This window comes from Myotis davidii, unplaced genomic scaffold (genome assembly GCF_000327345.1).
Source record: "Myotis davidii unplaced genomic scaffold, ASM32734v1 scaffold428, whole genome shotgun sequence".
NCBI lineage: Eukaryota > Metazoa > Chordata > Mammalia > Chiroptera > Vespertilionidae > Myotis > Myotis davidii.
Window position 1 is genome coordinate 2603171 of NW_006299834.1, and position 10220 is coordinate 2613390.

Genomic DNA, 10220 nt, shown 5'->3' on the forward strand with positions numbered 1-10220 from the left:
TCTGGGTTGCGGGCTCGATCCCCAGTAGGGGGTGTTCAGGAAGCAGCCGATCAGTGATTCTCTTTCATCATTGATGCTTCTATCTCCCACTCCCTTCCTTTCTGAAATCAATAAAAAAAATTTTTTTAAATATTTTAAAAAAACAAGTATGGTTTACAATTTGAAAATACTTTTTGTTTGGGAACATGAGTGGACAGATCAATAGAATAGAATTCCCAGAAACAGACCCAAACACACACAGGAAATAATAGATTATGCAATAAATTGTTTGGGGGAATATTTGGAAACCCATTTGTATCTTTCCTGCATTACTTACACTAAAATAAGCTTCAAACAGCTCAAAGATATAAATCTAAAATATGAAAGCATTAAAGTACCCGATTAAGAAAATTTTTTTATATTCTTGGGATGGGTTTACTTAAGTATGACTCATAATTAAGAAGTCATCAACTCTGACCACAATAAACATTTATAAATTTTCCATGGAAAAAAATAAAATCAAAAGATGACCGAACAATAATATATGCAACTCAAGTTATGTAGCATAAAAACAACTTGTATAAATGCTCAACCTCACTTAAGTTAAAATCACAATGAGATACTACGTAGACTCAATGATTGGCAAAGATAAAACTAGTATTGCTAATAACATGTATGGATCATGATCTATTTTTATTAGACAGTTCTGAGCTAGATTGACACAAATTTCCCTTGAGCTGCTAAATCACTGAACTACAGGGTCCGGAGGACTGGTCCTTCATATCCACCAGGACCACTGTGGGAGACGCCTGGCCTCAGCCCTCTGAGGCCCAGGCAAGGATGCTCACCCTGCCATACCTGTAATCCTCCTTCACTGCCCCCAATACAGCCTCCTTGGCCATCTCTTTTTTCCCCACTGCTCTGTAATTCCTCTTGTCTTAACAAGCCCCTGCTTCCCACCTTTCCAAACCTTTTTTTATTTTTCCAAACCTTTTACTTGGCCCTTTGGAAAACGAGTTCTTGAGTAAAAATCACTCTTACTCATTCTGGTCCCAGCCAGGCAGGTAAGGAAAATATGTGAAGGGTGAAGGGCTAGTGTGTTGGGGGTCCAACCCCAGCAGGTCCAGGGGTCTCCAAAGGTGTGGACGGAGTCGGCAAAGAAGGAATGACACGGAGACAGAGTTCAGTTGATCAGCAGTCTAGCCAGGATCTCTAGCCAGGATCTCCAGCCAAGTTCTGTCTTTTATTGTCTTGTTACATCTGTATTTATACCAGTTGATTTTAATCCTATCAATTTCTATTCCAAAGGTTAGGGCGTTTCTTATCTTCATTCCAGGGAGTAAAGATTATGTAGCTTAAGTGTGATTGTTCGTAAAGTGATTAACTACCCATCTGGCATTTAGTTAAGGGGTTTTATTCCCTTCCTAACTTCAGGGAAAAGTCCCTACCTGGGGAAACAACCTTTCTCGGAGAGGTGACCTTGGTTAAAACACATAGAGCCAAGAAGGTGAGCAAACATATCAAGAACAGTATGCTATATACGCCAGGTCCCTTGAAACATGCTGTGCAGATGTTTCTTCCCTGCAGCGACTGTGTCAAGCAGCAAGGATGGACCGGCTTCCGGCACTAGTGCAAGGGGCACTGCCTGTGCCCACACGGTGCGTGGTGAGAAGCTGCAGGCAGAGAGCCCTGACCCAGCTCCATGGGGGAATGAAGACGGAGCACGGCCAGGTCTTCAGAAGTTTCGGGAGAGGCAAGAAACCCTCGCACACTGCTGGGGGGAATGCAAAATGGTGCAGCGCTTTGGAAACAGCTTGGCAGTGCCTCCGAAGGTTAGACACCGAGTTAGCATATGACCCAGTGATTCCATTCTTAGGTATTTACCTGGGAGAACTGAAAAAAGCTCACACAAAAACTTAAACAAGAATGTGCATAGTGCAGTGTTCACAACGTCCCCAAAGTGGAAACGACCTGGAAGTCCATCAGTGGCTGAATGTCTGCACAAGAGGTGTAGCCAGGCCATGGAATATTATTCAGCCAGAAAAAGGAACGAGGTACTGATTCCTGCTACAACGGGACGAACCTTAGGAACACTGCGCTAAGCAAAAGAAGCCAAGCACAGAAGGCCACCTACTGTATGATTCCTTCAGGTGCAATGTCTGGAATAGCCAGTCCATAGAGGCAGGAAATACATGCTGTCGGGGGGCTGGGGGAGAGGGAGGGTGGGGAGTGATTGCTGACAGGTACAGGCTATCGCTTTGAGATGAAGAACATGTTCTAGAATTAGATATTGATAATGGTTGTACAACTTTACAAATATACTAGAAGCCACTGAACTGTACACGTAACAATGATGACTTTTATGGTAGGGGAATTCTAGCTGAAGAAAAGCAAACAAACAAGTAGAAAGAGCCCAGCAATCTGGGTCTTTGTGAGGACCGTGGGATGTTTTTTGTATCGACTTCTTTTTTGACCAAGCAAAGCAAACTAGGGTTTGGCCTGCGGGCCACCAGCTCCGAAGCTTTCACCATAAATCATGCTCTTCTCTGAAGTTATCCCTCTCAGCCCCCCTTCCTCTTGTCGACTCTTTCCTTCCCTTCCTTTTCCCTCTTGCAACTGCCCCAAGGCCTCTTCCGGACCTTTATCCTTGGCTGGCTGTCAAAGACCCTCTCTCCTCTGAAGTCCTTACCCTTCAGCTGCAAGAACATTCCCGGGCAACAACAGACCCAAACTTACTACTTTCCTCCCCTGCCCGGGCCCTCCTTTGTTCCACTGCCCATGTCTGTGGCCCACGCCACAGACAACCGGTCTGCTCAACTCCTTGCCTTTCCCGAGTCCTTTCACCTTCCCTCCATCTCAGCTGTCACTGGCCCAAGTTACTTCTCTCACCGTGCCCTCTCCTTTCCAGCTGTTTGTTCATGGCTCGCACTTCCTGTTCTTGGACCTCCAGCTGGTCTTTGATTCCCCTCCTCCTGTCTTCACTTCCTTCCCCCTCCCACAGGGATTCCACAGCTCCCCACCTTAACCACTCTCTTGACAACATCCTTGCTTCTCTTGATGCGTCTCTCTGTTGCTCTTGCCTGGCAACCCCAAGTCGGGTCAGCCTGGGCCCTGAGCTACGCTGGGGGAAATCGTGTGGCCTCAGAATCTGGTGCCATTAATTCACAGACATCAACCGTAACCCGGCCCATCAATACTGCGCACCAACTACTCTGCCTCCCTCATCAACTCACTCTCTCATCCCCCACAGTGGCTACTTCTAACGCTCTCCACTGTCCCCAAACCTCCGAGTTCACCCTGTCACACAGAAGCCGAAGTTTTCCGACAGGGACGCTCCCATCAGCCTGCCATCAAGACGCCCACCTGACTGGTTGCACCCGCTTGTCTGTCACCTCCCGAGGGGAAGACATGTCCTTCTGCTATTTGCTAGGGTCTGAATACTTGTATTTACAATACAGATATTAACAAATTCACAGGTTAAATCCTAATGCCCAGAGTGAGGGTATCAGGAGGCGGGTCTTTGGGAGGTGATTAGGGCATGAATGGGGTTAGTGCCCTCATAAAAGAAGCCCTGGAGGACTCCTTGCCCCTCTGCCAGCTGGGGCAGTCTGCAACCTGATCAGGGCCTTCGCCAGACACCGAATCTGCCCTTGGACGTCCAGCCTCCAGAACTGTGAGAAATAACTTGGTTGTTTATAAGCCCCAGTCTATGGTACTTGGTTCCAGCAGCTGGAACAGACAGACATTATCTAAGGCCAGTCCTCCTCTGTGCTAGGTCCCATGCCCCCAATTCCACCTTTTGCTCCTAGAAGCTCTCTCAGGCTTCTGTGACCTCTCTGCTGATTCCTGGCCAAGAGCAAACAAGAATCCTCATATGTCTACTTCCGGCCCTCCACCCTCTGACCTTCGCTAGCAACCAGCCTCTTCCCCTTCTAAACCAAAGAAGGTTTGAAAGAGTTGTCCACACTGGCTGCCTTACTGCCACATACATCACTTGCTCCCCAAAGCAACCTGGCTTCTGCCCCCAACTCCACTGAAACATTCCTTGCAGACCACCACCAACCTCCTTGTTGCCCAATCTAACCAAGTCATTAACTTGTTTGGCTTCTCCACAGCATCTAACACCCTGTAGACCTGCAAAGTGGCAGGTGATGCGATAGAGATGGTCTGTGGGAGCTCATGGGAGAGACGTTTCATCCAGCCTGGGGAGGGTCAGGGAGGGCTCCTCAACGGAGGTGACATCAGGACAGAGCCTGAAAAGATATGTATAAATTGCCCAAGCAAAGAATGGGAACAAGAGCATTTAAAAAGTGGGAGGACTCTCAGAATCTGTGAAACTGCTAAGGGGTCAACGTTCCTTGCAAGGTGGCTGGCTGCTGTGGCTCTGTACTGGTGGGCCTCATCCCTGCCCCCAGGGGCACTGGCATTGTCTCGGCCCCTGTGCCTAAGAAGTTGCCGATGATGGCCAGTATTGACCTCTGCTATACCTCGGTCAGGGGTTACACTGCCACCCTGGGCAACTTCGCCAGGGCCACCTTTGATGCCATCTTTAAGGCCTACAGCTATCTCACCCCAGATCTCTGGAAAGAGACCGTGTTCACCAAGTCTCCCTATCAGGAATTCACTGACCCTCTTGTAAAGACTCACACCAGAGTATCTGTGCAGAGGGCCCAGGCTTCAGCTGTGGCCACCACATAATTTTATACAAGAAAAATAAAGTGAATTAAGCCTGCTGGAAATAATAATAATAATTAATAAATAAAAATTTCATATTCATATGCTTTTTATTTTTTTATTTTAAAAATATAGTTTTATTAATTTCAGAGAGGAAGGAAGAGGGAGAGATAGAAACATCAATGATGGAAAGAATTCTTTTATAAAAAAGAGATCAGTTGCCCGCAGGCGTGGCTCAGTGATTGAGTGTCAACCTATGAACCAGGAGGTCACAGTTCGATTCCTGGTCAGGGTACATGCCCAGGTTGCGGGCTCAATCCCCAGTGGTGGGGTGTGCAGGAGGCAGCCAATCAATGATTCTCTATTATCATTGATGTTTGTATCTCTCTCTTTCTCTCTCCCTTCTTCTCTTCCTCTTGTACATGGCATTTTGGGAATGCATAGCTGATCAATAAAGCTATAATTAAAAATGAAAAGAAATCTAATACAACACTTAAAAAAATAGATCAGTTATTTAATTGGGTTCTTCATAAGGCATCTAGAGCACCGGTTTGTGAGGGAAAAGCCCATTTGTGAGAAGAGGCAGAGGGGAGGTGGCCCTGGAGTTGAGGAGCAACTTTGATTTGGGCGGGATGTACGAGTCCACGGCTTTCTGATTAACCTTGCACTGCTCTGTAATCTCGAATATTTTTCTTTCTCTGTTGAAGATCTCACCCTCCTGGTGTCTGGGCTTGCACAGCTTCTCCTTGAAGTAAGCATTAGGGAGACGTTTGGGGGTTTTCACACCACGGATATCAATTTTGGTGGTGGTGGTGGTGGTGGTGATGACAGATTTCTTGTGTGCTCCACCCTCTGATTAAGGGACAGAGGTCCAGTCACAAGTAGAAGGCCCTGGCTCAGCTGCTTGGGGGGAACCCTCTTGCCTCTGTGGTGCCCAGTGAAGATAAGCAGGATGGTCCTGGGAGTGATGCTGGCCTGCAGCTTTCTCACATGCCCACTGAAGGGTTTCTTACCTGGCTCAGCAGCTTTCGGGGCACATCTTGAAAGGATAATATCTAGGCATTTTTGCAAAATTTGACCACTTGGCTACCACCGCTCTTGTCACCACCAACTGGTTTTCTGACAGTAGCAAGAACTTTCTTCTAATCGGGGATTTAGCTGCTAAATACTTCCTCTTGTACATGGCTTTTCAGGAATGCATAGCTGATCAGGACTATCTGCCAATCCCTCTGACCAGGACAGGGTTTCACATGCAGTGGGGCTTCCCGTTCTGAGGCATGTTGGCCTTGAGGTTGCACTTCTTAACCTTCTTAACCTTGCCACCAGCGTCAGCCTTCTTGGTTCAGGTTTCCTCTCCTTAGTACCTGTCTTCTCAGTCTTTTTCACCACCCCAGACTTAGAGGAGGCGCAGTGCTGAAGTGAAATACTCAGGTGTGGAGTGCGCGCAGAGCGGACTGGCAGCGGAGGGCGCGGTTGGTGTTTTCAATCGGGAGGGAGTTTCAGACTCTGAGCTCCAGATCCGGGCGAGTCTCTAGGGACCCAGACTCAAACGGGAGAAGCGGGACTGTCTGGCTTCAGTCGGAACTCGAAGGCAGCTTTCTCTCCGAGGTTTGCAGCGGTTGCTGGGACTCTGTGAGGCAGAGCCTTCATATACTTTTTATATGTCAGGAAATACTATTCTTCTTTTGAATTTTTTCCAACCACTTAACAATGTAAAAACTATTCTTAGCTCGCGGGCTATACAAAAACAGGCAGCGGACTAGGTTTGGCCCACAGACTGAAGTTTGCCAACTCTGACGGAAAGCAAGAGAGTGACATAATTGGAACTGGTTTTTAGAAAGATGGATCAGAGTGGGAGCAAGTATGCCAGCCAAAGAGACTGGTGAGCAAGCAGTCTGGGAGGGAAGAGAAACAACTAGGTAAGCGGCAATGAGGATGGAGGTAAGGGGGTGGATCAGGGAGATACTGTGCCAGAGAGGGCTTAGAAAGCTCCCCTGCCACCGCCTCATTAGGGGAAGAATTAAATAGGATTGGTAACTTTCCTTCCTGCCTCACTCCCTGGGAAAAAGCATGCTCCCTAAAAGCTAGGGTAATGGGAGTACGCATCACCACTGTCTTCACAGTGGGAATAACCACAAGCTACTTCTGGATAGATTCCCCCCAAGAATAAACCCTGGGCTTTCCACTACCATGAGCCCCTTAGGTGTCCAGAGACTCTCAGTTTGGGGGACTGCTTACAAGCGCTGTGGGCTGCTGACAAGAGCATTGTTCACATGGAATACTTAGGATAAAAGGAGCAAGGCTTTGAGGCAGAAGGTCAACACAATGGGAGGCCCGTGGGAACTCAGGGGAGTGGGTGCCAGACATGATCAGGCAGGCAGCTGGTCATGGGAGATCCTCCTTTGAGAGCAAGACATACAGCTCAGTCTTCCTGGACACAGGTGAGAGGTGGCATGCAGTGTTCACTCAAGTGATGGGTGTCTGAGGGTCCCAGGAGTTGGTTTAGTTCCCTGTAGAGTGTGGGCATCCAGAAAGGATTCCAATATCTGCTCTAAAACCCTGGGTCAAAGGCTCCACCAAACTCCTCCCCACTCTCTTCCTCCACCTGTACCCCCTGATATAATCTCCTCCCACGCTAGGTGAAGCCTAACCCTTTATCTCTTTTCTTTCCAAGCTACTGTTGATGGATAAATACCATGTCCTTTCCCATTCATAGGCTCCCTCTGTAGTCTCAAAACCCAGCTTGCGTAAATCAGAACTCTGGCCCTCTGCCTCAGCCCTTCCCACAGCAGGTGGGCGTTCCTCAGACCTCCTTACCCCTGACAAAATGCCTAAAAAGAAGTGTCAGGAAGGAGGCTGTGTTTGGCATTGATTCCTGCTCCATCTCTAAGAGAGGTGGGAGGAGAAATGGACCTGCGTTTGGGGAGAGGGTTGGGCTGCTGAGCAGCACTGAGGCCCCACGTGAGTTTTGTGTGATAAAGTCAAAGTGTGAACCTTCAGCAAGACTGAGTGTTTTCTCCCAGCCCCATTCAGCTGTCCAGCAAGGAACAGATCAAAACGATGGCCCTGGCCAGGAGGCTCAGTTAATTGGAGCATCACCTTGTACACCAAAAGGTTGCAGGAACAATTCCTGGTCAGGGTACATGCCTAAGTTGAGGTTTCAATCTCTGGTCGGGGTATGTACGGGGGACAACCGATTGATGTTTCTCACATTCCTGTTTCTCTCTTCCTGTCTTTCAAATCAATAAAAACATATAAAAACTATGAGTAAGAAGGGATGTGATGATTGGAAAGGAGGTGATGACCAATTAAAAGGTGGAGGGCCAGTGGCTTAGGGGTCCCAAATGTGAGGAAGAATTGTCATATCAGAATAAAGGAAGGAGCCAGAAATACAGTGGGAGGTAGAGGTTGAAGACTGGGCTGTTGGACATGGAAATTCTGGAAGTGGTACTGCTCTTGCTATGATAAGGTCCAGGGTATGACAAGGGTAACAGATGGCCTTGGCAGCATAGAGGTCAAGGAACTGATAGCCTAGGTTTGGGATTAATTGTCTACATGGATGCAGAATTCATGAAGAAGAAAGTTGGGAAGGAGAGACACTGGTGGGAGCCTCTCCCGACTCCACGGCAGCACGAAGGAGCAGCGAGCTGAATGGTAAGGAGCAGCAAGCAGGCAGGCGGTAAGGAGCAAGGGGTCCCTGACTGCGAGAGGGCACAGGCCAGGCTGAAGGACCCCCTCTTCCCCCAGTGCACAGGTTTCATGCACCAGGCCTCTTATACACACACACACACACACACACACACACACACACACACACATGCCCTGGGGACGAGGTAGAGTGCCCATAGGAAGGCAGGTGACTTGCAATCAGGAAGATCAGCTGTTCAGCAAGGAATAGATCAACACGATGGCCCTGGCTAGGAGGCTCAGTTAGTTAGAGCTTCATCTGTACATCAAAAGGTTGCTGGTTCGATTCCTGGTCAGGGGACATGCCTAGGTTGAGGTTTTGATCTTGGGTCGGGGCATGTATAGGAGACAACCGATTGATGTTTCTCTCTCACATCCATGTTTCGCTCTCTACCTTGCACCAAAGGTGTTGGGAGGTTTGAGGGAGGAGAGAGGGACAAGGGCCAGGAAGTGGCAACTAGGAACATGGAAGAGGCTACTCCTACCTCCAGCTCTTCGGTACAAGGATCTTGGAGGATAAAGCCACTTCTACTTAAACACTGAGAGGAAGCAGTGTCCTCAGGAGAGAGGCGAAAAGAGAGTAGAAAAGAGATTGGGGATAGAGAAGGTTTTGCTGGGGGTAGGTGTGGGTCTCAAGACATGGTGGGAGCATTTGGCAGATGGGGAGTGAGACTGGGCAGATGAGGGATGATCAGAGTCCTTTGGGGTTGGGGTCCAGGTGACGAGGTGGGAGCCATGGGTTTGGGGCAGGATGGAGCATGATGGGGTCCTTTCCTCCACCTCCACGTTCCTTGGACCCCTTTTCTCTACTGAAACTCACTCCACAGGTGATCTACCCCGAAGTCACGCCTGGGACCACTCCCTGCCGGGGAGCCCCAGTTCTATCTTCACTTCAGCCTCTCCATCAAGCTCCGGCGAGCACATGCGATCGCCTGTAGACACCTCCACGTGGGTGTTTAAAAGACCCTCCAATTGGAGGCGTGAACCTATAAACTCCACTTTTCCTCAAGTAAAAGGCAACGCAGCCATTCAGCCTTTTGTTTTGGACAAAGGCCTAAACGTCACCCTAGAAACCTCTATTTCCTTCACCCTTCTCTTTTCAACCCATCACCAAGAGCTAAAAACCCGAGCTTCAAAACCCTCCGCAGACCCCTAACCGATCTCATGGCGTTATCGCTGCTGTTGTCATCCTTGCTGCAGTCACTCCTCACCTGGTCCCCACGTTCCCCCTCCGTCCATTTTCATGGAGCAGCCAGAGTGAATTTTCCAAAACATACATCAAAGCAAGTGACTCCCCTCCTCTGGCGTCCCACGGTCCTCACAACAGAACTTCAGGCCCACGCCCAAGTCTTGTAAGATCTGGCCACTCTGCACCTCAGTCCCACTGTGCTCACCCCTGTTCACGCCGCCCCAGCGACACGGGCCTCCTTGCCCTTCTCAGACATTCGAGCCACCCCCAGCTGAGGTCTTTGCTGGGAATGCTCGTTCCTTGCCACCTTCCGAGCTCTGCTCCAATGTCACCTTCTCAGAGAGGCCTTCGCTGTCCATTCTGCTCCAAACAGCGCCCCCTCCACTCGGTCCCTTATTCTGCTTTGTTTTTCTTCACATACACCGTATACTCCATAGAGCTCAGGACCGTACCTGGTTATTTGATTATTTTCTGTCTCCACTGGAGTGGGTTCTTGGAGGCCATCCCACCTTTTTCTCAGCTGTATCTCCACACTCTGCTTCAAACTGCTCCCAGCTCATAGTGGGGGGCGTAATAATTATTTGTTAAAAAAAAAATTGGAAAACTAAAGAAGGCTATTCTATGTGATATGGGACTCAAGAGCTCATGGTGAACGTCAAAGGTGGAATACGGACAGTTTGTTGTATGCATT

At 48.7% G+C, this 10220-nt stretch overlaps 1 pseudogene; it reads right to left on the minus strand.

Moving 5' to 3' along the window:
- Positions 1-5191: 5191 nt before the first annotated feature.
- On the minus strand, positions 5192-8720 carry LOC102773597 (annotated as a pseudogene).
- Between the last annotated feature and the right edge of the window lie 1500 nt (positions 8721-10220).